At 46.9% G+C, this 25,822-nt stretch overlaps 1 protein-coding gene across 2 annotated transcripts in view; it reads right to left on the bottom strand.

The window, feature by feature from the left end:
- The window catches only part of LOC146811051 (uncharacterized), a 252,120-nt gene that overhangs the window by 153,533 nt on the left and 72,765 nt on the right, over positions 1-25,822 (bottom strand). The window lies entirely within an intron of this gene.

The raw sequence follows: 25,822 nt of genomic DNA, 5'->3' as shown, positions 1-25,822 counted from the left end.
CTTGCAAACCTAAACAATTGTCAAAAAAAACTAATTTTCCTCAAATTTCTGTGGTGGAAAGTTCTGGAATCTGCATGGATCCACAAATTTCCACCCAATCCGCGTTCCCCAAAGCCTTCCAAGAAAAATGGTACCTCACTTGTGTGGGTAGGCCTAGTGCCCGCAACAGGAAATGGTGCAAAACGCAACGTGGACACACTACAATTTCACAGTGAAAAATGACCCTTTTTTGGCAAAGTGCCTAGCTGTAGTTTTTTAACCCTAGCTCTGCCGGCACCTAGGGAAACCTAGCAAACCTATACATTTTTTAAAACTAGACACCCAGGGGAATCCAGGATGGGGTGACGTGACTGGCTCTCACCAGGTTCTGTTACCCAGAATCCCTTGCAAACCTAAAAAATTGTCCAAAAAAACACATTTTCCTCACATTTCTGTGGTGGAAAGTTCTGGAATACGCGTGGATCCACAAATTTCGACCCACCCTGCGTTCCCCAAAGTCTTCCAAGAAAAATGGTACCTCACTTGTGTGGGTAGGCCTAGTGCCCGCGACAGGAAACGGTGCAAAACGCAACGTGGACACACCACAATTTCACAGTGAAAAATGACCCTTTTTTGGCAAAGTGCCTAGCTGTAGTTGTTTAACCCTAGCTCTGCCGACACCTAGGGAAACCTAGCAAACCTATACATTTTTGAAAACTAGACACCCAGGAGAATCCAGGATGGGGTGACTTGACTTGCTCTTACCAGGTTCTGTTACCCAGAATCCTTTGCAAACCTAAAAAAGTGACCAAAAAAAACACATTTTCCTCACATTTCTGTGGTGGAAAGTTCGGGAATATGCGTGGATCCACAAATTTCGGCCCACCTCGCGTTCCCCAAAGTCTTCCAAGAAAAATGGTACCTCACTTGAGTGGGTAGGGCTAGTGCCTGCGACAGGAAACGGCGCAAAACGCGATGTGGACACACCTCAATTTCACAGTGAAAAATGACCCTTTTTTGGCAAAGTGCCTAGCTGTAGTTTTTTAACCCTAGCTCTGCCGGCACCTAGGGAAACCTAGCAAACCTATACAGTTTTGAAAACTAGACACCCAGCGGAATCTACGGTGGGGTGACCTGACTGGCTCCCACCAGGTTCTGTTACCCAGAATCCCTTGCAAACCTAAAAAACTGTCAAAAACAACACATTTTCCTCACATTTCTGTGGTGGAAAGTGCTGGAATCTGCGTGGATCCTCAAATTTCCACCCACCCCACGTTCCCCAAAGTCTTCAGAGAAAAATGGTACCTTACTTGTGTGGGTGGGCCTAGTGCCCGCGACAGAAAACGGCACAAAACGCAACGTGGACACACCACAATTTCACAGTAAAAAATTACCCTTTTTTTGGCAAAGTGCCTAGCTGTAGTTTTTGAACCCTAGCTCTGCCAGCACCCAGGGAAACCTAGCAAAGCTATATTTTTTAAATTTAGACACCCAGGGGAATCCAGGATGGGGTGACTCGACTGGCTCCCACCAGGTTCTGTTACCCAGAATCCCTTGCAAACCTGAAAAACTGTAAAAAAAAACACATTTTCCTTACATTTCTGTGGTGGAAAGTTCGGGAATATGCGTGGACCCACAAATTTCTACCCACCGAGCGTTCCCCAAAGTCTTCAGAAAAAAACGGTACCTCACTTGTGTGGGTGGGCCTAGTGCCCGCGACAGGAAACGGTGCAAAACGCAACGTGGACACACCACAATTTCAAGTGAAAAATGACCCTTTTTGGCAAAGTGCCTAGCTGTAGTTTTTTAACCCTAGCTCTGCCGGCACCCAGGGAAACCTAGCAAACCTATACATTTTTTAGAACTAGACACCCAGGGGAATCGAGGATGGGGTGACTTGACTGCCTCTCACCAGGTTCTGTTACCCAGAATCCCTTGCAAACTTAAAAAATTGTAAAAAAAAACAACAAATGTTCCTCAAATTTCTGTGTGGGAAAGTTCTAGAATCTACGTGGATCCACAAATTTCCTCCCACCCAGCGTTCCCCCAGTTCTCCCGATACAAATGGTACCTCACTCGCATGGGTGGGTCAAGGACCTGTGACAGGCAAGGGTTCAAAACCTATTGATGTGACATCAAAATTACCTATCACAAACCAACCTGGTTTTGCAAGGGGAGTCCCATGAGTTTTTGGCCCAGGGCTCGGCGGCCCTCTAGGGAAACCTACAAAACCCACACCTTTCTGGTAACTAGACATCCGGGGGAGTCCAGTGAGGTATGGCTTGCATGGGTCCCCCAATATTCTCCTACCCAGAACCCCTGCAAACAGCAAATTTCACTGAAAAAAATCACTTTTTTCTCAAATTCCTGTGTGGGAAAGTTCTGGAACCTGCGTGGATCCACAAATTTCCTCCCACCCAGCGTTCCCCCAGGTCTCTCGAGAAAAATGGTACCCCACTCGCGTGGGCGGGTCAAGGACCCGCGACAGGCAAGGGCCCAAAACCTATTGAGGCGACATCATAATTACCTATCACAAACCAACCTGGGTTTGCAAGGGGGGTCCCATGAGTTTTTGGCCCGGGGCTCGGTGGCCATCTAGGGAAACCTACCAAACCCACGCATTTCTGGAAACTAGACAACCCGAGGAGTCCAGCGAGGTATGGCTTGCGTGGGTCCCCCAACATTCTCCTACCCAGAATCCCCTGCAAACCGCAAATTTCGTTAAAAAATTCACTTTTTCTCAAATTTATGTGTGGGAAAGTTCTGGAATCTGTGGGGGCGTGGTCTGCTGCACAGCGGAATGGCCGTTCCCTGAGTGTGCTCCGCCGAATAGTCCTGCACACTATGAGTTGGGTGCTCTCCTGACCTGAGCTCACCAACTTGCTGCAAACTACTAGCAGACCCCGCTGTGAGTACTCCGACGTCTCAACTCCGCTCCGGGGCTGATTTACGGGAGCCGCTGGTTGGACGCTGGAGGCTGGGGAAATCGAAACTGGACTGCGGGGCAGAGGTCTGGAACTTGAGCCCGCGGTGTCTGGAGGACTGCGGGCCGCGCGACGCTACGGAAGGTGGCTGGGCGCCTTGCAGTGCCGGAGCTCGGACCCGTGACCTATACTTGGCAGGCGTGCTTTATAAATGTCCTCTTACTGCCTGGGAGCCCTTGCATAGACAGAAGTGCGGTGCAGGAAGCAGCAATACATGGAGCTTTGCTTACTGATCTGAGGCCTCATCAACTTGTGATTACCCCATGCGGTATAATTAAAGGGGCCGATTCTGCTACGGCCTTGCTGACAGGGACTGCACTACAGATTGGATGTTGGTTGTGGGTGCTGTGATCTGGACACGTTGGTGTGAGACCTGCAGACCATACGTTGCCGGACGGCCGCCATGCGGGGCACACCCGATGTGGCGCGACCTTGTGTCCTGCGGTGATCGTGAACATCGGCGGAGCGGAAGTAAGTACATTTACATGATTCGTGTGAGGTGCTATGGCCGCTGTGGATGCCATGTTTGCGTGTCCTGATGTAGTGCCGTGGGAGTGTTGAGGCCTACCCTAGCGACCTGGAGAGACTGCAGGTGGGGGCGTGGAGTTGTGCCCTGGCTGATACTCAAGCGTCCTAGAGCAACTGCATGTGGTGGCTGCGTGCCTTTGTGTCTTCTGCGGTTGGCTGGAGAATACTAGCCCGGGTGCTGGGCCTGTGCCGCCTGGGGGAAGTGCCATTGTAATAGTGGAACTCTTAGGAGCTTTACCCTGAGGTGGCTAATGGACGTCAGTATATGCAAGATAGGTGCTTACCTGCAGTGGGTGCAACGTGGCTGTATATTGCTGGATTCTGAACACTCTGGGCCTCATGTAGAGACTGTAAACCGGCCAGGCACTTTGGTGTTACGATACTGAGTTGACCCTCGGGAGTACTGCACGGGCTGATTGTTGCCGCCGTGGCATGGAAGATGGGAGGTGATCCATCCTAAAACAGCCGAGCGCTGGTGGCACAGCGGATCGAGAGGTGATCTGGCTAGTGTGACCCTGATCGGTTCCCCCCCTATAGGGTGCTCCACGCTACTATCGACATGGACAAGCCAGATGCGAAACAGCCAAAGTTGACATTTGAGAACAAACGTACCACACGCCATACGGAATCGGAGAATGAGGCACAGTCTGACTCGCAGGTGGAGGACCAGGGTGAAGACTTGCGAACACTTATGCTAGAAATGCGCTCCAGCATTCGAAATATTGATACAAAATTGGACACCCTGACATCGCAGCTAGACTCAGTTAAATCCCAGGTGATGACACACGAGACACGCCTAGACGCACTCGAGAACCGCCATACTGAATTCCACGAGTTTCAGGTGGAAACTAAAGAACAGTTACTACACATGGACAATCTCTTGAGGGTCATTAGAGCTAAGAATGATGATTTCGAAGCCAGATCGAGATGTAACAATCTCTGAATTACTGGTATTCCAGAGACAACAGCAATTTCTAAAATGGAGTCCTTCATCACGGATCTACTTCATGAGTTATTTGACCCCGGCCTGTCATCTGTGTTCGTGGTGGAAAGAGCTCACCGCTCGCTGGGGCCGAAGCCCCTTGTTGGCGCGCCACACAGACCCATCATAGCCAAACTATTGAATTATCAGGATAGAGACTGTATCCTCCCGCTGGCTAGAGAGAAAGGACAAATTAAACCCAGGGGCGACACCATCTCCTTCTATCCCGAAATCACCCCGGCGGTGGAGGCGGCGCAACGGGAATTCCACCCGGCCAACCGTATCCTTTTGCAGGCACAGATTCCATACTCCCTGCTGTACCCAGCCAAGTTGAAAGTATCGTATGATGGGACTGTTCACTTTTTCACAGACTCGAAATCCGCACTGAAATTCGCTAAGCACGTAGGAGGCAAGAACGCGAAAGGGAATCACACAGTGGAAAAGACTGCAGGAGACAACTTAAGTGACAATGACTGATATGGGTATCGTATTGAGGGGCTGATTGTTACTTCGAACAAGTTGAAATGTGGGGTTTGGAGGGATGTCGGGTCGGTTTCCGAAATGAGGCCTGCTGTTCTCCTTTTTGTTTTTCCTGCTAAGAAGTTTCTATGTGGATTGAATGGATGAGCTCTTGGGCATTTGGCGCCATCCACAGAACTCCCGGCCACCTTGTGTGAACAAGGCACTACTGCGCCCCCGTGAGAAGAGTCCCGTTTTTTTTGGTATGAATAGATTTTTTTCTCCTCTGTTCCTATTTTTGGGGGGGAGGGGGTATTCTGCAACCTAATTGGGGGGTTGGAGTGGGTGGTGGGGGGGTTGAGTGGGTTTATCGTTTTATGCCAGTATGTATGTGAATGGTTGGCTAAAATGTGCAGTCCATGGATGGAGGTCATGTTGGGACCACTACACGTACAGAACAAGCCAATGCACCTCACACACAGCGCCACTAATGTGCTGAATTGTGTTACTTGGAACATCCGTGGGCTCAATGATGGTAGGAAGGCTAGACTGGTTCATGCTTATCTGTTCAGACACAACGTAGACGTCTACGTGTATTGCAGGAAACACATCTCAACGTTGCACCTTCACAGAGGCTCCGTCATAGTCAGTGGGGTAAGGTTTATTCATCCGTATATTCCAATTATGCGCGCGGGGTGGCTATACTAATTAAACGAGGTTTGGACTGGAGGGAGGGGCTGGTGCAGGCTGATCCCGAGGGTCATTATGCCCTCGTATGGGGGGTATTGTGTGGTGTTTCCATGGTTATTGTGGCCGTCTATGGGCCTAATGTGGACTCTCCAGAGTTCTTCAATGATGTTTGGACAAAAACCAGGGCGACGGGCTGTAGCACAGTACTATGGGGGGGGGCGACTTCAATGCTATCCTAGATGATGACTTAGACAGGCGAAGCACCTCCCGCTCATTGCATCCGGCAGCTAGTGCCGCACTGCGTGCTATAATCACTGACAGAGACTTGATAGATATATGGCGCGCCAGACACCCCCAGACCAGGGAGGGCACCTGTATTTCCGATCACCACAGCGCATGGTCCCGCTTGGACTTCTGGCTAGTATCTAGAGATATAGCCACCTGGACTGTTGATATAGCACAATTGCCACGCTCATTGTCAGAGTATTGCTCCCTGCTTGCTGAAACTAAAAGTTCCGAATTCACTGCAGCGCGCCTTCACCTGGCGTCTTCCGCCATATGCCCTACTTGATGAAGCATTTAAAGAAGAGATAAGGACTGAGTATTTCGCTTTGAACACTGGGAAGGTAGCCACTGAGGCTTCCCTTTGGGAGGCTTTCAAAGTTGTGATAAGGGGTCAGTGTATCGCCAGACAGGCGGGAGTGTTGAAGGCACTCAGGGGCACAATTACTTCACTTGAGACTCAAATTAAGGAACTTGAGGGGAGATTTTACTCCACCAATGATCCAACCGTACTTGGCTCCTTGAAGGCCAAGCTACTGGACTTCTCCGAGGAGGCACAGCGAGAGCTTAAGTTCCTTGGGAAGTATGCAGAGGCAAGGCGATACGGAGAGGGGGACAGGCCAGGACGCACACTAGCAGGTATGATCCGACCACCTAAACCCATGTCATTTATACATGAAGTACACACCACACCATGCACTGTAGTTAGAGGCCAGGTAGAAATCCTAAATGCTTTTTCCACCTTTTACTCTCAACTCTATACAGCTACCCAAAATACATGCCACGAGGGGCTGCAGTCATTTCTGGACTCGATTGCGCTGGCCTGGTTTAATAACACCCACAGAGAATATATGGATCTCCCCTTCACTGCTGAAGATGTTGCCCAGGTTATAAAAAGTTTGCCGCTTGATAAGGCCCCTGGTCCTGATGGTCTGACCACATCTTTCTATAAAACATACGTTGAGGAATTGGCGCCTAGGTTGCGGGCGGTGTATGAGGAAGCTCTGGAGGGGGGATATTGCCTGACTCCAAGAGAGAAGCTGTGATTATTACCTTGTTGAAGCCCGGTAAGCCAGAATCGGAGGTTGATTCATATAGACCACTATCGTTGATAAATGTGGATGTTAAAATCCTAGCCAAGTTGCTTGCGAATCGGCTGCAGCCGTTTTTCCCCATGATTGCACTCCCGGATCAATCGGGGTTCATCCCAGGAAGATCTACCTCCCATAACTTACTAACTATTTTCTCCGTCTTACACTACCTGCACCCAGAGGTTCGCGCTGCGGTGGTGTTCTTGGATGCCACCAAAGCGTCTGATACACTGGAATGGCCATATCTCTTTGCTATACTGGGTCTATACACTTTGCCCAGAGCCCAAATCAAGGTTAACGGGCTGTTGTCCGATCCCTTCCCCATATCTCGTGGTATGAGACAGGGCTGCCCTTCATCAAAAAAAACAGGTGCACCCCCCCCAAACCAGGCAGTTTTGTTGTAGGTAATTTTGAAGTCTCCACAGTACGATTTGGGCCATTTCCTGTTGCAGCCACTATGCCTACCCACACAAGTGAGGTACCATTTTTATCGGGAGACCTGGGGGAATGCTGGGTGGTAGGAAATTTGTGTCAGCCTACAACTTTCCCACACAGACTTGTGAGAAAAATAGATTTTTTCATCACAATTTGAGGTTTGCAGGGGATTCTGGGTAGGGAAATGTTGGGGGACCCACGCAAGCCATAACTTGCTGGACTCCCCCGGGTGTCTAGTTTTCAGAAATGTGTGGGTTTGGTAGGTTTCCCTAGATGGCCGCTAAGCCCGGGGCCAAAACCTCATGGGAATCCCCTTGCAAAACCTGGTTGTTTTGTGATAGGTAATTTTGATGTTGCCTCAATAAGTTTTGGGCCCTTGCCTGTCGCACGTACTTGACCCACCCACGCGAGTGAGGTATCATTTTTATCGGGGAGACCTGGTGGAACGCTGGGTGGTGGGAAATTTGTGGATCCACGCAGATTCCAGAACTTTCCCACACAGAAATTTGAGAAAAAAGTGTTTTTTTAGCTAAATTTGAGGTTTGCAGGGAAGTCTGGGTAGGGAAACGTAGGGGGACCCACGCAAGTCCTACCTTGCTGGACTCCCCTGGGTGTCTAATTTTCAGAAATATGTGGGTTTGGTAATTTCCTTAGATAGCCGCCGACTCCGGGGCCAAAAACTCATGTGACCCCCCTTGCAAAACCAGGTTGTTTTATGAAAGGTAATTTTGATGTCGCCTCAAAAGGTTTTGGGCGCTTGCCTGTCGCGGGTACCTGACCCACCCACACAAGTGAGGTACCATTTTTCTCGGAAGACTTTGGGAATCGCTGTGTGGGTGGAATTTTGTGGATCAACGCAGATTCCAGAACTTTCCACCACAGAAATGTGAGGGAAATTTGTTTTTTGTCAATTTTTTAGGTTTGCAAGGGATTCTGGGTAACAGAACCTGGTGAGAACCAGTCAAGTCACCCCATCCTGGATTCCGCTTGGTGTCTAGTTTTCAAAAATGTACAGGTTTGCTAGGTTTCCCTACGTGCCAGCTGCGCTAGGGCCCAAAATCCACATGTAGGCACATTGCCAAAAAAAGGTTGGTGCCTAGTGGGCTTTCCCCCGCCTTGGGGGGAATCGAGGGAGGGGGGTTCGCCCCGATATGCCCCCAAGAGGGCAGAAAGAGTGTGGCTATTTGTGGGGGTGGGGGTGAGGGCATAGGCATGACCATTTTGGGCAGCCCCCACCCCCACGCATAAAAATGCCAGCGTAATCGCTGGCGCCTAGTGGGCTTTCTGCCCTCCCAGGGGGCAGATCAGGGGCCACTGCCCCCATCTGCCCTCCAGGGGGCAGAAAGACTGGAATTTCTTAGGGGGGGGTTATTGTCATGCCCATTTTTGGCAGCCCCTACCCCTACACGAATAAAAAAAAAATCCCTGGCATTATGTGGGCTTTCTGCCCTCCCTTGGGGAGCCATATTGGGGGTTACTGCCCCCATTTGACCCCAGGGGGGGCAAAAAGGCTGTAATGGTGGTGGGAGGTTGGGGGCATTGGCATGCCTGTTTTGGGCAGCCCTCACCCTCATTACATACGGCAACGAAAAATCCCTGGCATCAAGTGGGCTTTCTGCCCCTCCGGGGGGGCAGATTGGGGGCTACAGCCCCCATCTGCACCCCAGGAAGGGCAGAAAGGCTGTGATGGTGGGGGGCATTGGGTTGCCCATTTCGGGCAGCCCCCACCCTAAAAACAAATGCGTAAAATAACATCTGTGGCATTTAGTGGGCTTTCTGCCCCCCCCCAGGGGGCATATTGGGGGCCACTGCCCCCATCTGCCCCCTGGGGGGGGCAGAAACGCTGTAATGGTGGCGGGGTGGGGGCATTGGCATGCCCGTTTTGGGCAGTCCCCACCCTCATTGAAATTGCACAAACAAAATTCCTGGGCAGATTGGGAGCTACTGCCCCAGAAATGCTGTAATGGTGGCGGGAGTGGGGGCATTGGGTTGCCCATTTCGGGCAGCCCCCACCCTGAAAACAAATGCGTAAAAAAAAGCCCTGGTGTTTAGTGGGCTACTGCCCCCATCTGCCCCTAATGGTGGCGAGGGAGTAGGGACATTGGCGTGCTCGTTTTGGGCAGTCCCTACCCTAATTGAAATTGCACACAAAAAATCCCTGGCGTCCAGTGGGCTTTCTGCCCCCCCCCCCGGGAGGGGCAGATTGGGGGCAGAAAGACTGAATATGGCCCAAAGTATTTTTGGTGTCTAGCAGGGATCCACTGGGGAGGCCCTTTCCAATGATACCTCTCCCGTCTTTCTACGTGCTCAGGGGGCTGAGATAGCCCCCTGAGCATGTAGAAAGTGAAACAGTTTCGGTTTCAGTGAAATGACGTCAGTCCTGGGGGGGTGCTCGGGAGATGGGGAAGCTCTACCCCAGCTCCTGAGGTCACAGGGGAGAAATAGAAATCCCCCCGGGAGCCGTCATGAGCACACGCCCACTGTGTCGTCATGAGCACCAAAGGGGTTAAAGGTAAACAAGATGCTTTACAAAAAGTAAACAGAAAGCTTTCTTTTCATTTTTTAGGAGTAGGCAGTGCTCCCTGTCCTTAAAATTGCGGTAAAACATTCACAAAGGGTAAGAGGTCCCTTGGGGAACCCTTCCCATTTCCGAATGGGTTACCACCTACTTAAAGTAGGTGGCTAAATGCGAATGTTTTGTGACTGCATTTCGGTCACAAAACATTCCTACATACCGATGCGATTCGGTATTAGGAAGGGACCCCCTAAACACCCCCTTTCCTAATAGCGAATTCCAAACCCATTTTGCAATTCAGTAACATATTACCGAATCGCAAAATAGGGTTTGCTGCATCGGAAAAGCATTTTTTGCGTTCACAAACGCGAATCGACCCGTTTGCCAAGGCACAAATGCTTGATCAATCAATCAATCACTTATTTGTAGAGCGCACTAATCACCCGTGAGGGTCTTAAGGCGCTGAGCGAGGGGTGCGGGTGCAGCTACTGCTCGAACAGCCAGGTCTTGAGAAGTCTCCTGAAGGTCAGCAGGTCCTGGGTCTGTTGCAGCTGTTCGGGGTGTAGAAGGTGAGACGCTAGTTGAGGTATGCTGGTCCGGGGTTGTGTGGCGTTTTGTGGGCGTGGGTGAGGAGCTTGAAGGTGATCCTCTTCTTGACTGGGAGCCAGTGCAGGTCTTTCAGGAGGGCAGTAATGTGGGTGTGGCGGGGTATGTCGAGGATGAGGCTTGCGGAGGCGTTTTGTATGCGTTGGAGCCTCTTCTGGAGTTTGATCGTGGTCCCTGTGTAGAGGACGTTGCCGCAGTCCAGTCTGCTGCTGACGAGGGCCTGTGTGACCATCCTTCTGGTTCCGGTGGGGATCTATCTGTAGATCTTGCGGAGCATGCAGAGGGTGTTGAAGCAGGAGGAAGAGACGGCGTTGACTTGCTGGGACATTGAGAGCGATGAGTCCAGGATGAACCCCAGGTTGCGTGCGTGGTCGGTGGGTGTGGGTGTGGCTCCCAGGAGTCGTTCAAGGCGGAGGGAGAGGATCCGAGGATGAGGACCTCTGTCTTGTCTGAGTTAAGTTTCAGGCGGCTGGTCTGTATCCAGCTGGCGACGGCTTTCATTCCTTTGTGGAGGTTGGTTTTGGCGGTGGCGGGCTTTTGATGAGTGAGAGGATCAGTTGAGTAGGAGACGATGTTGAGGTTAATGCATGTGCCCCTTAGCTTTGTGGTGATAATGAGTGACTTTAATTTACTTTGACAGAGTCGCAATTGTCGACCCGCGCGCTTACGTATAAATTTGAAACCAGGAGAGAGCTCGGCTTGACACACAAGGATAATGTTGGTGCCGACCGGAGTACTCTCCCCTTTCTTCTCTTAGGTAAGTTTGTGTCCAAGACTGGATGCTATCTCTGGTGCTTATGCTAGCATTGTTTAGAAATATGAAGCAACCTGTACGACCACTCGGTCTTTTTCATCTTTGCGTTACCAATTATAAGGCTCCGGTTTAAACCTGTAATGGCGTGTTGTCATAGCGCGACTTATCTGATATGTATGCAACTATTTGTGATAACAATAGACTGCGCTGACTATTAGCTAAACAATAGATTCTGAGATATTGTTGCCTGTGAATCTCCGTTTTAGATAAATGAGAGTTAGGAAGTAGTCTGATACGCAGGTTGTGATTTTATCACCCGTATCGGACAACAGAACATATACTGTGTCTTATAGTTTATCTTTTAGACATATTGACATGAATATATATTTTAGTTGTGTTGGACGGACTGCTGGTGGTATTGACCTGTGGTAGATGCGCCTGACCTATACTCGGTCTTTTATCTTTAGATATACAAACAATCCCTATCATTTGATGTTTTGATCGGGACTGCAATTCGTTTAAGGTAATTTCTGTTTAATGATCTTCTAATATGATTAATACTCATTTTTTTATTTTTTATTTTTTTTTATTTTTTAAAAACCTTTATTTGTGCATATTAAAAGAACAAATACGGGCCTACAACCATCAGGCCGGCCACAAAACGGTTAAGCACTGAGACAAACATTACATCCCCTGTGCATCAATGGTCAAGATTAGCAACGATTCAGGAGTTATACACTGGAGAGATCCTTGACACCAGGGGAAGGAGAAGTAAAGGTTAATTTTAAGGTTTTCAAAATAATTTTATCAAGGAAAAAGTCAGTAGAGGATAGAACCAAGGAGATTCGAGTCCGCAAGATGGCTTCATCACACGGGAGAGCAGCAGCATCATTAAAAACGGCCATAGAAAATCTCAGACAATGAGGCGATGCAGTTATATAACAGGATAGTCACATGAGTAAATACGCACCCCTCCAAAGCCGCCCCCACTCAATCCACCCCACACCCGGACCCCGAATCGGAAACAAGGATAGCGCAGGGACATAGAAGAAAAAGGCCCATAGAACTAAAAAGAAACAGTAAATTACCCCCCCCACCCTACACCAATGCGGAGGCTACGGCCTGCCCCCCCCCCCCAGCATAGTGCCTGTCGCCCAATGAACCCGAAATATAGACAAGAGAGAAAGTAGGAATAAAGGAAAGAAAATAAGAAAACAAAGAAGAAAGCGGGGAGGAGCCCACGTAACCTCGGAGCGCCCGAAACCACCGGCCAACTACGTCTCCACACGCTGAGAACCCACTACACCCAAAGGCGGTCGTGTGAAGATAACGTGTCACAACAATATAATGAAGGCAGACAAATCGCGACGAGTGCGCACAACATATGCAGACAGTTCCAGTCCCAGTCCAGCCCATCCGTGAAACCATGGTGATAGAAATCAATCTAGCCCTGGCCCGATCGCGGGCGTAAGATTAGACTAGCCCCCACATGAAGGCCCCGCAGCCCGTGCAGACAAAGACAATATGGCCGCTTGGGAGAAGATGGAGAAGTTAAGTCACAAAATGGCCGCCGATCATCCATTGAGGTCCCCTTGTGCACCATATAAAATCCAGACCTGGCCTGTAAAGTACAGGAGTTCCACATAAAAGAAGCCGTAGGCCACCGTGAACGGTTCCTCGAGGACGTCAGGTGTCGCTCAGCTGGATACTCTTGCGGGCGCGGTGAGGCAGGCAACAACAAAGCAGGCAGCAATGAACGGGGAAACAAAGTGTCCACAATTGAGCAGGAGATCGATTGATCCTGGGTGCCGGGAAAGCCAGATGCAGACACCAGTGTAGCACGGTTATACCCAGTCGTTGCGTCCCCGCAAGAGGACAGAAGCACTGGCAGACCCACGTCTTGTTGAGAACAAACGGGGCGCTCACGACCCGCAGCCGACAGTATGGAGTCGAACCGCTCACTCAGCGTTTGCAAGCCAACACACAATTGCAGACGAAAGTCCCGCAGGGCAGCCAGAACGGAGCCGCATGTCAGCGGAAGCTGCGCCCCCACATCGGCAGCAATCCGGGACGGCACTGTGGAGCTGGAGTCTGGTAGAGGGAGGGCGAAGCGGGCAGCGGGCGAGACCGGAGCATCACCCCCCAGCAGCGAGCAGGCAATCAACGCCATGTTTTACCGCTGAACGGTACAGTGGCCAGGGGGGGGGTCGTAACAAGGAGGCAATTCCCCGCAGGTCTGCGCCGCAACAGGTGAAAGCCAACAGTCGCTTCCCCTCCCTCGGACTCTCTTTGCAGCCGACTAGACAATAGAAGAAGGGGGTCTGCAGCCTTCCACAGCGCGGGCCACAGAGCGGGGCAGGAGACCCGCCACACCGGGGCTTACCCTATAGCTCCAGCCCGTCGGGTGAAAGGTGAAGGAGGTGTCCGGGCGTCTCTCCCCCGACTCGTCTGGCGACAGTCCGTGGTGTGAGGCGGGATCGGGGCCGCGGGTCTCAGATTTGCGCCGGGGGTCCAGTGACTGCGGAGCTTCCAGGGGGCCGGCCAAGGCCACAATGGAGCAGGGGTCCAGCGCGGAGAACAAAGGCACCAAGAGCTCCGGCATCCGGGCAGGCTCAGACTCCGGGAAAGCGGCGGCGCGGTCAGCGCGTCGTCGCGCACGTTGCACCTCGAAAATCGGCGAGGATAGGAATCAGGATGATAGTCCGAGGCCAAGGGCCGGCGGAGCCGGGCGCTCAAGCGTCTGCTCCGGTCGCCATCTTGGCTCCTCCCCAATACTCATTTTTTTTGAGTGATTTTTATAAGAATACCATATGTCACAGGTAACTTGTCGAATAATATAGGCTGACTTTTTGTCGATTTTTAGGCGTTTTAGTTTTATTGATGTATTTAAATTGCTTGGAGTGTTATGCTCCTATTCTATATAAAGGTTCTTTTTTGTTTAAGATGATGCTCAGGGAAGTCGTACAGATTTGATTAAGGTAATGACCTGACTTGTGGGGAATAAGACATAAGCTGATGTCCCTTCTCATGCTTTTTCCCCTTAGACTCTTATATACACACGAATGAAAGTGTATGGAACCACACTCAGAATATATTATAGGTGGGGCAGAATAAAAAATATATATAATGTTTGAGATTCGCTTTTATGGTGAGTAACCTCTCAGGGAGATTCTATGGACGTAACTGGGATATACTTCACTGTTTGTGGTACACTAGGACAGTCTTGTCCCCATCTAATTTCACAGTGGTGTAAATAAATCAAACCCTTTTTACAGAGTCTTTCTTATTCTTTAAGTTGATTCTCTGCTGCTTTCTCTCGTTGGTATTTTCGGTGCTGGGTAGCACTTTAACTATTTGGTTAGTTTTCACTGGGTGGATACTTTCAGGTTTTCCAAACTTATGGTTACTTATTTTCTTCTATTTGAGTCACATCTGCACTGCTAGCTTGGATTTTTCTGTACACAGATTTTGTGAGAATATTATTTATGAGTGACAAAGGTCCTGAATAGAACAATTTTTTATTGTTATTATTGTAGCCCTGAGGAAGTCGCCGGGCAACTCACCCGAGACAAAACACGTGTTGGCTACCGATTTGACTTTGGCGTTTATAACCATGCCAATATATCACTATGGATTGACTTCAAATGAATGTGTGGAGGAGATTTGAGAAAAAAAAAAGGAGATTAAGGAAATAAAAGAAGAAAACCGTTTGGTGACTCATTGGACTCTAAATCACTGTTACTTAACTGGTATTGAGAATGGTTGTTTAAAGGCTAAATTGCCTTGCTTTTGCTCGGGAACGTCTCTTTGTATTTCGACTTTAATTTACTTGTTTGTTCTGATAATTATACTAGGAAAGGTAGGTTTTTTACAACAGTTTTAAATAGTGAATTACATCTAAGGCTTTGGAAAAAGTCCTATATGAAGACCTGGTACAGTTTCTAGAGTCAAACCATAAACTGGACGCCTCGCAGTATGGCTTATGACTGCCACATTGTACAGAGTCAGCATTAATAGCGACCACTGAGGAGATTTGCATTCTAGCAGACGGCAGAGGGACAGCGATTCTCATTATGCTGGACCACTCAGCCGCATTTGATATAGTGACCCAACAAAAACTCATGCAGCGATTAACTGAAACCAGGGTTACAGGTCTGGCCTCAATAAGTATCAGCTCACTTTTAGCCAACAGAGAGCATACCCTAATGTTGAGAGGACATAACTCACACACCTTTGCTTTGCCTTGAGGAGTCCCCCAGGGGTCCTCATTATCCCCAACTCTATTTAACATTTATGTTGCTCCATTGACTAAACATATACACTCCTACAGGTACACTGTGATTTGTTACGCAGATGATACACAACTTGTGGTTTCTTTGACATCAGAGCTATATAAAGGAGAAATTAAGTTCAACATCTGCATGGCCCACATCATTAGATGAATGCATAATAACTGTTTAAAACTGAATACAGAAAAAACTGAGGTACTACAATTTGGTTAAAATACCACATCCTGGAATGACACCTGGTGGCTAACAGTGGCTGGTCAATGTCTATCCCCAGTGAAAAAGGCAAAGAACCTGGGAGTTATGTTAAACGATCAATAAACTTTCTCAGACCAGGTCAATCTTACCACATCATCCTGATTTCTTACTCTGAAAATTCTAAGAAAAGTCCTCCCATTTATCCGAATGAATCTACAGAAAACAGTGGTCATAGCCTTGATATTATCAAGGATAGAATCCTGTAACGCTCTCGAACTAGGAGCAAAAACACAGATTGTACGGAAGCTACAGTCACTTCAAAATGCAGCAGCACGTCTTCTACTTAAAATCCCGTAGTTTAGTTCTGTTTCAAAAGCTGTTCATGATCTGCATGGGCTGCCAGTTATGGAGAGGATTCAATTTAAATCATTGTGCATTGTTCATAAAACACTGTACGGCATTGGCCCTGCCCATTTCAACAAACACATCAGACGGCATACCCCACGACGTAATCTTAGATCGCTATCGGCCTCCTTGCTCGACATTCCTAGGGCACAGACTGCAAAATGGAGTGGTAGAAGCTTCTTCTACCTCTCCTGTAAACCATGAAACATGTTACCACTCACCCTGAGAACCCAAACTAATACACAGACTTTTAGAAAATCTCTCAAAACATGGTTCGTCTTACCCAGGTTTTAGGCTAGCGCCCGCCTCTTTTCCCACCATACTTCCAATTTCTAGCGCTAAGATGCCAATGGCATTCACGTCCTTTACAAAACCCCATCATTCCTTCATTCAATCATTTTGACCATTCTGAACAAGGGAAAATGCATTATTTTAATCTCTCACTTACTAATAGACTGACAGATAATCTTAATATCGATTCTGTCAAGTCGACATTTATAGGTAGAGTGTGTCCCTCTGTTAATAATTTTATTCTTTCATTCGCTTCGCTTTTTCAGCTGGTAACTGATTTTAAGGTTATATGAATGCATATAGCAATCAAGATACACTTGTCATGTCACATAAGTGAGCATAAGTCTTTTACTCTATGTCCAAAGAGATTTGAGAAGTAGTTCGACTCGGGCCCTAGATTGTGGTGGAAGAAGGTAGCGCCAGAAGATTTTAATACAAAATGGTTTGCAGAATGTCTTTCTGATTTTTATGTTTGCTTAAATGAGGGTGAACCAGCTGAAGTAATGCGTGGATTTTTCCAGTCAATTTGTACCACTGTCATGCAAATTCTGACTATTTCAGGTAATCTGAAACCAATGGCAGCTGTAGATGGTTTGACTATGATTGCTCAAAGGCTCATTGGGAATTGATTTAGGCCCTAAAGAAAAAAAACAGGTTAAGATAGAAATGGCAGCCTGTCATCTTAGAGCTATAAAAGATAGGAAATTATTGTTGTGTGAAGAAGCTTGGGATCAACTAGTACAAGCAAGCAATTTTACACACAGTACATTTTGCTGGGAGATTTGTCAAGCAGCACTACTTTTTTAACTCAATGGTTGCAGCTATCTGCTCTCATATTACACTGCATATCCAAGTTCGCCACTTCAAGGGTGTTTATGATTTATCAAGTTCTGTTTCTTCGACTTGGGATATTTGTAAGCCTTTAGGTACAATGATCTGATGAAGTCAGTGATAGTGTTAGTTTGAAATCAAAGAATAAAGCCCCTAGACCTCATGGGATGCCCTCAGATTTGTTGAAATCAGGTATCACATTTTGTGCCCCTTTACTTACTTGGACCATCAATGCTGCGGTGAGTCAAGGTATCCCAAGTCACAGTCAATACATGTGTCCATGTTGACAAAAATGACCCTCGCTGTTATAGACAGATTTCTTTAAATGACTCAGTGATTAAGGTGAAAGGGCAGGGTATCTTAAATAGGTTACCAGTATGGGCCACAGATATTCATATACTCTCAGGTTCCAGTAGGAATTCGGGCCTGGTTTAGGGATGCTTGATCAATGGTTGAATCTTTACCTGATTATTAATAAATATACAGGCGCCAAGCAAGGTTCATTAAATATGGACATTATGGACCTCAGCTCAGCCTGACATGGTACATCTGGATTAACTTTGGAAAATTATGATATCTTTAGGTGTAGATTTCAATATTGTTTCTTTTTTTAATGTGATCGTCACATTAACTTATCAACTTACTTTAGGTATGTGGCAGATAGCGACTGCATGCCATCTTTTATTTTAAAATGGGGATAAAGTCAAGGATTATCTTGGCCCCCTTTCTATTTGCACTATGTGTTAATCACTCAGAAAAGACAATATTAGAGAGCCAAGTTATGCCGCTCATGTGAAGTCGTCATCTCAGCATTACGTTCCTTCTCCCTGCTCTCCGACAAGTCCTGGAACTGTTATAGGGATTTTGTACATACACAGAACTATGCACAGGATTATGGGACCTGGGAGTATAGGAGCTATGCCTTCGTATCGCCTTTACTACCCATGAGCCCAGGACCGACTAGCTATAGTGTCTCATTTGCTCTCCTACAATTGGAGAAACAAATGATTAGACAACCCAGAACACAGCACTCCCGGATGTCTCAGGAATCGCAGTAACAAGCCACCCCTTTCGCTCACTTCTCTCGTATCTGTCCACAACAAGATCTGACAGAGTCACGGAATTAGTTTAAAATATTTATTTCAGCCAACATGCCCTAAAATGCAGTATATGTGCCATTACTAGCGTTGTAATGCATACTACAAATATTGTCAGCATAGCAGCAAGTCCATACATTACGAAGGGGGAAGTCATCTTACAAAGACATTGGAAATGGGACTACAGTACCCAAGCTCCCTCCCTGTAAACTGAATATGTATTTTTATATAATAGAAGATCTCTGGGCTTTGTCAGTAGACCACATACCTTTAGGACATAGATCGTATTTCTACGTCACAGGTGCGTAATGCTCTTCTCTCAGGAAAGGTCCCTCTCCAAGTGTGAGTGTTAAAAACCTGCAGTCCTGTAATATCCAAGTACAAGTGTCCCGCAAACAGTAGCTGCAGGGTATGTTTTGTCTATGTGCTAGGGCCTGGTCAGAACAGAGTAACAAGGGGCATTGTTATTTGACCTTGCTTACAATGTTCAGACTAAACTCCAGGCACAGGCGTAGAACTATCGCAACAGACAGTTCTCATGTGAAAGGTGTAAATAGCCTTGCATACGCGAAAGCGGCTAGTAGCATGTGCAAAAAGCTGCATCATGGCTCCCGGACCCATGCTAATTTAACAAAGTGGACAGTGCCCATTGTGATCATGTGACACCCTCCCTCTGGCCAGGTTATAGTGAATAGCAAAACCAAATCTCAGAGGTAAGCAGAATCAAAGTACCATGAACTCGCGATTAGAAGAGAAAATCGGGGAAAGAAAAAAAAGTGAAAAAGAAAAAATATAAATATGTAGATATCGGTGGCAATTTGTAGGATCAGACGATATTTAATGTCTGTCTGAAAAATTTACCAATTCATTCGATCCCTGTAAGGCCAGATGTTCCAAATATCGATCCCAGTCGTTGAAAGCAAACTGGGACGACTTCCAATTAAGCAGATTGCTGGAGCAGACATGCTCATCATAATCTGTGGCATCCAGGAGCATATCCGGGCAACCTGTGTTAAAATTCAATGAAATTTTGTTGTAAGAGGCGCAACGCAGCCTCACAGGTATTGCAGCATGCCAGCACTCCATTCACGGCAGCATGCGGTCCTCATCGGAACACACCTGGTCATGAGCCAACAAACGACCCATCAACAGGCCATAATCCAGATCAGGCTGTGCTGTGTTGGAGAGGCACAAATCCATCTCCCAGCTGAATGAGCAGTTTGTGCACCAGAATACAGGTTGGACGCAAGTAAAATAGGAGTAACGGAAGGTTACTCCATGAGCCACTCTTATGACAGCCAGCGGCAAGCATCCAAAAAGTTCCTGAAATCGCTTACGGTACAGCTGTAATTGGACTGGATGATCGGGTACTACATGACGGGCAGCCATTGCGAAGTAGTAGTAGAAGCACCAGGACTGCGCTGGAAAAAATAGAATGTATAAAAGCTAGTATTACACCAAATATCGTCTGAAAAGATGAAAGAAGGCCAGAGCCCACCAGTTTAAAAAGTGTGCAAGGCCTTCAGTATTCAAAGCATTAAATATTTGGTGAATCAGTTTCCCAAAATGAAGTGGGAGATTTGTATTTAACAGTGACTGGATTTCACTAGAAGTCCTGGCCATCTGCAATTCGATGGTCTCTCGAGCTGAAGTTAGAGCAACTTCTTGTTGGAACAATAACACTTTGAGTCTACTTAATTTATTGTAATCTGTTTTCAAAGTAGGAATAGAAGGCCACAGTGAGTTATCAACAACCCCATGCGGGGGCAGAAAAAGGACATTGCTGTAGCAAGTAACTCGCTCGTAAACTGTTACAGTGTGTGGTATGCCTGCCCGTAAACCGCAGGGCTTCCAAGCTATTGGAAGCCTATGTCACTAGCTGCCTTACTGACTTTTTGGAGAAATCCGATTTTCTTGACCCCCACCAAGCGGGTTTCTGTCCGGCACACTCTACTGAGGCAGTCATCCTTACTGTTATGGATACCCTCCGTGGTGAGGCTGACAAGGGCTCTCCACAGGCCCTGGTTTTACTTGATCTTTCGGCTGCTTTTGACACGGTCGACCACCGCCTTTTGGTCGACCGTGTCAGTGAAGCAGGAATTTCTGGCCCGGCCTTATGCTGGATCACATCCTTTTTGGATAACCGTTCTCAGGCAGTTCGAACCGCCCAGTTCACCGCTCCCAGCGTTCAAATCTCTTGCGGTGTTCCACAGGGCTCCTCTCTTTCCCCTTTGTTATTTAATCTTTACCTTCTTCCTCTTGTTCGCTCTCTGAGGGAACGGAAAGTCTGCACATTTAACTACGCCGACGATTTTCAACTTATCTTTCCCATTAATAACACCCCTGAATCAGTCCATGCATTCCAATCCACTATGCTGTTTATCAGCACTTGGATAAACAAGAATCATTTGAAATTGAATCCGGACAAAACAGAAATCATTTTAACTGGTGGTATTGCTAAAAATCCCTGGGGCCCCTAGTTCTGGCCCGGAGAACTGGCTCAGCCCCCTGTTCCCTCAAGCACTGCTAAAAGTCTGGGGGTGCTTCTAAGCCAAGATCTAACTTTGAAGCCCCAGATTAGCTCTGTGGTATCCACCTGTTTCTACCAACTTCGAAAGATTAAGAAAATCTGCAAATACCTTACCTATGATGCCCGCATCCAAGTAATCATCACCATGGTCATGTCACATGTCGGCTACGCTAATTCATTGTACTTTGGTATCCCCCTCAACTTATCTAAAAGACTTCAGCTCATACAAAACCAGGCAGCACACCTTATCACTCACCAACCCAGGCATCACCACATCACTCCCATCCTGAAGCATCTTCACTGGCTACCTGTCATTCAGCGGTGTGCCTTCAAAATTGGCTGTCTCATCTTTAAATCACTCAACTGTTCCAGTCCAAAATTTGTTAATAACTTGATCACAAAATATGTCCCTGCTCGCCTTCTCCGTTCTTCTTGCAAAAATCTCCTTCTGACTTCCACTTTCAGACTCAAACGCACCGGTGGAGCCAGGTTCTCTACTCTGGCCCCCCAGTTCTGGAACTCTCTTCCTTCTGAAATCCGTCTCGCCTCTACTTTGCTCAACTTTAGACACCTTTTAAAGACTTGGCTCTTCCAACAAGCCTTCTAACTTTTCTTTTTGGACCAGACTTCTGCTCTCCCAGAGCCATGAAACCTCCCCGGTGTACGTGCGCTTTATAAATTCTTACTGACATGACATACTGACATGACAAGATAACTTCCGTTAGAAAGCAACGTTAGTGTGGGAATTATGGATGGTACAGGCGTGCCTTTCAGGAAAAAGGCTAAATTAGGCGCTGAAACGTTGCAAGCGCCATGCAATTTAATGTAATTGCAAACTAAAGCGTGTCCCACTGTCGAATCACAGTCCTCCCCTGTTAGGAAAACCTCCTTATCTTCACGTAAACAGCGGTAAGTGAAAGGGAGAGCCCAAACTTCGTGAAGGAAATTACTGCCAAGGGGGTCAAATCTCCCTATTGGGTAATGTTTCATGCATGCAGTGAATTGAAAGAGAGAGATAGGCAAATAAATAACGCTGTGTATGAGCCATACAGAGGAATCAGTTTACGCTATTGAAAACGGCAACTGTTCTAATTTCTCAATGTGCAACGGAGTGTATGTGGAATCTTTCAAGGACATCAGTTTCCGTTTTTGTCTGTTAGGCTGAATGGCAAAAACAGGGCAGTTGTATTTAAATAATTCCATGGAACTTTTCCACTTTTTAACGTCTGCAAAGTCTAACCAAACTGCATTACAGAGCGCAGTAGATTCTGACGATGATACAAAACAGAAACATCAGATTGCACAATGTCAATGACAGATGTTACAATATTATCTAACGTATACATTTGAGATGACAACGTATTAATACTATTATCCACTAAATCAAGGACTTTTCGTAAATTATCTTGATAAATTTGACGCAAGCGGAAAACTGCTTCCAGCTGGGAAAGCTTCCAAAATTCATTGTATGACTCATATATAAAATGTTTAGGGCGCAGGAACTTAGGACCTAAAAGAAATACAGACATATCAATGTCACTAGACAAAAGTGCAAGATGCCGTTTCACATATGACAATATCAAGTGTTGGAACCACTGTTGACATAATTTATCCACAGCATAAGAAGTCACTGAATGTGATTGAGGGAAGCGAGGGTCAAGTCCACTAGAGGCATTCAAAAATCGTTTTTGACAATTATTAGTCTGAAGGGGCCAAATCAACCAGCCGAATGGTTCTATAGTGGATGTGTTAAGGGGACCATTTTGTACCATTGAATTTGAGTCTTCCAGACTATAATTTGAGTATTTCTGCCAATTGGCATAAGCAGCCAACGAGGTAATAGAGGGGGAATTTAAATTTTTGGCTGTTGCCAAACCATAACATTTAGTCTGTTGAACAGATTGATTAAGAAAAATTAACTGTGAGGATTCAATACCCTGCACATGCTAATCTTTGGATCCCCAGATAGATTTTAATTCCACCTGGTCCTTCCAGAACTCATAACCCCTCGTCGCCAAATCAGATATGAATTTGGAAGAATAAATTAATTTAGTTTGAGACAGCATGAATTTCGTGCCAGCTTAATCTGTAAAAATAAGACTCAGGGTTGGGCAGATTGTAGCCTGAAAAATAAATGAACTTATTTTTTGTGTTTGGGAAGTTCCCTGAAATGGTGCCGGACAATGCTCCTATTGAGTATAATTAACATGATTTCTAATTGTGTTTGATTTATGCAAAAAATTATGACCATAATGTTGATAACAGAATAAATTAGGGTAATTTGCAGAATTTAAATGCAAATCCTCTGTTTCGAAAGCAGTATAATTTTTAAGATCTGAAAACAGTGAATGAACAGCATTAACATCCCAATCATCAGAATGCATTTCGGGCGTGATGACGTCACCCAGAGAAACCCATAAAACGTATGGCATCCTGACCGTCTCGGTCAGACCACAAATTTCGTAAGCTACCTTGTCCCATACAATGCCATCAACAACGAGAAAAGCAGAAATGTTAACGCGAGTTCTATCTCGTTTCATTATATGCGATGAAGTGTGGGGGGCAAGCCCTCCATCTACCAAATGGACAGCAGAGCATTCAAGTAAATAATGGTAAAAAACTGTCACAAAGCCAATCCACATAAAAAGAAAAATTATTGTAAGTGCAATCCAAACATAAGTCCAAGGAGGCACTAGGTAAATGCTTTGAAACCAAAAAAAGAATATGCAGAGTTTGCTTGGGGGTTCCTCCAACGCGGAAAGCAAAGAAGACGAAGAAGAAGATAAGGAAAAGATATCTCTGTCCATATAATAACCACTCGAACCCAGGTGGAACCTTGGTGGGTGATCAAAATTAAAGGAAGACTGTGGCGTAGCTTCAGAAACAGCTTCAGAGGGTTCCAATGGAGGTGAAGAATAATCCGGTTGAGCAGCAGTCGAAGTTGAGGATACAACTGGCAACATATGTATTGCTGTCTCCACATTCCGTACATGCTGCACAGGATTCGGTGTGGAAGACATTGTTGTAAGGGAAACATCTCTTATCTGAGTGTTCCTAGGCACATTATTCAGAATTGGACAACTGGTGTAGTTTGACATGTTCAACCAAAATGTACCCGTTCTTCTTGTGTCCAGGCAACAGAGGCAAAATAACTGTACGAATACCCTTTAATCCAAGGACTGGAACTGCTCGGTAGGAGGGACCAAATCCTTTTTTGTTCTTGATCTTCTCCAGGACCAGGTCACCAACTTTCAGAAGACAACCTGTGAATCAGCACTCCAGTGTCTGCGGATGAGGGCAACTGAGCTGTTGCAAGAGCATCTTATGTGTTTTGTAGATCCTGTAACATAGCACAATGGTTATTTACGTCAAATGTCGTGGAAGCCGCAGCAATGTCTAGACCAGAGCTTTCCAAAGTATGTGTCGCGACACGTTACTGTGTCGCCTGACCTTCGTGGGTGTGTCGCGCAACAGGAGCCTTGGCCCTCGCAGTGAGGGCTTGAAGGCAGGGGCGCAACGGAATTGAGCTCAAAGAGCTGTCTGTGTGTGCGCGCGCCCAGGCTGAGACAGCTTCCCACACACACAGACAGCTTTGAGATTATCGCAGCCGCACCCGGGTACTTCACAGGTCTTTACAAGACCATTAACGAGGCTTTGTTTTTTTTTTTCACCCCTCCATCTCCACATGGCGAAAGGGACAAATCCTTTGTTTGTCACCGGTAACCTTTGCCGACTGTCCTGCTGCGTGGATATTTCCTTTTCTATGCAGTGCAGGAGAAAAGAAGTTTGTTTATTCCTGTCACCTTTCCCGACCCCTGCAGCAGTTTATCACACCAGGCTGTGACACAGTTTGACTAATAAAGTAGGTAGGAGAATTTGTCACTATTTGTTTTTCGATTTAAAATGTGCACAGGACCAGCAGGACACATACTTTGTGCGTGCTTCATTTAAACAATTTTTTTATCATTATCATGACCGATGCAGGATAAAATAAGACAACACAACATGCCCAGATAACGCTGGTGATTAATGATCCTGCTGGAGGGCAATCGTTTGTCTGTCCGTAGTTTTTAAATGCAGATCAACTGTATTTTATGTGGAAGCTCAGTGGGTTACTGCCTTTGTCACAGAGATCCTTGTGCTACTTGCAGTTCAGAAGTTACAATCCTAACATAGGACAGTGACCAAAGAGCTGCATACAAACATGAATGGTGTAGTTAGAACTTCGCTTATTTTTGTTTTGTGATATAGTTAGAACTTCCTCAGTCTTTCATTATTCTAATGTTGCTGAAATGAGTATGTTTGGGCAGATATACATTTTTATCAGTAAAGCTGACCCCCATGTAATACTCTTTAAATCCTAAAGTTGTTTCCCCACACCAAACCCTCTTAAAATATATTGCCCACCAGCATGTATGACGTGATTCATACACCTTGTCATCCTCATTGGCTTATGTGACATTCCCTGTAGACTGATTTACATACTTGTATGACTCATTGTCTCTGTATAATGTGTGCGTGGTGTAAACTGACATGAGTAGCGCTATACAACAAATGAAATGCATATGAGAGAGGGTCTACGTAAAGATGAGGGGCACTGTTGGAGGGTGGCAGCGAGGGAATCTGAGGAGGAGGTGGTGGTGGGAGGGGCTATGGAGCAATGAGGGGCACTGTTGGAGGGCGGCAGTGAGGGAATCCGAGGAAGAGGTCATGGGGTGGAGGGGGGAGCTAGGGAGAGACGAGGAGCACTGGTGGAGGGTGGTAGAGAGGGAGTCTGAGGAGCAGGTCATGAGGGGGAGGGGCTACAGAGAGATGAGGGGCACTGGTGGAGGGTGACAGTGAGGGAATCCGAGGAGGAGGTCACGAGGGGGAGGGGCTA

The sequence above is a fragment of the Triturus cristatus genome, chromosome 7 (assembly GCF_964204655.1).
Source record: "Triturus cristatus chromosome 7, aTriCri1.1, whole genome shotgun sequence".
NCBI lineage: Eukaryota > Metazoa > Chordata > Amphibia > Caudata > Salamandridae > Triturus > Triturus cristatus.
This window is presented reverse-complemented; position numbering and strand designations above follow the sequence as displayed.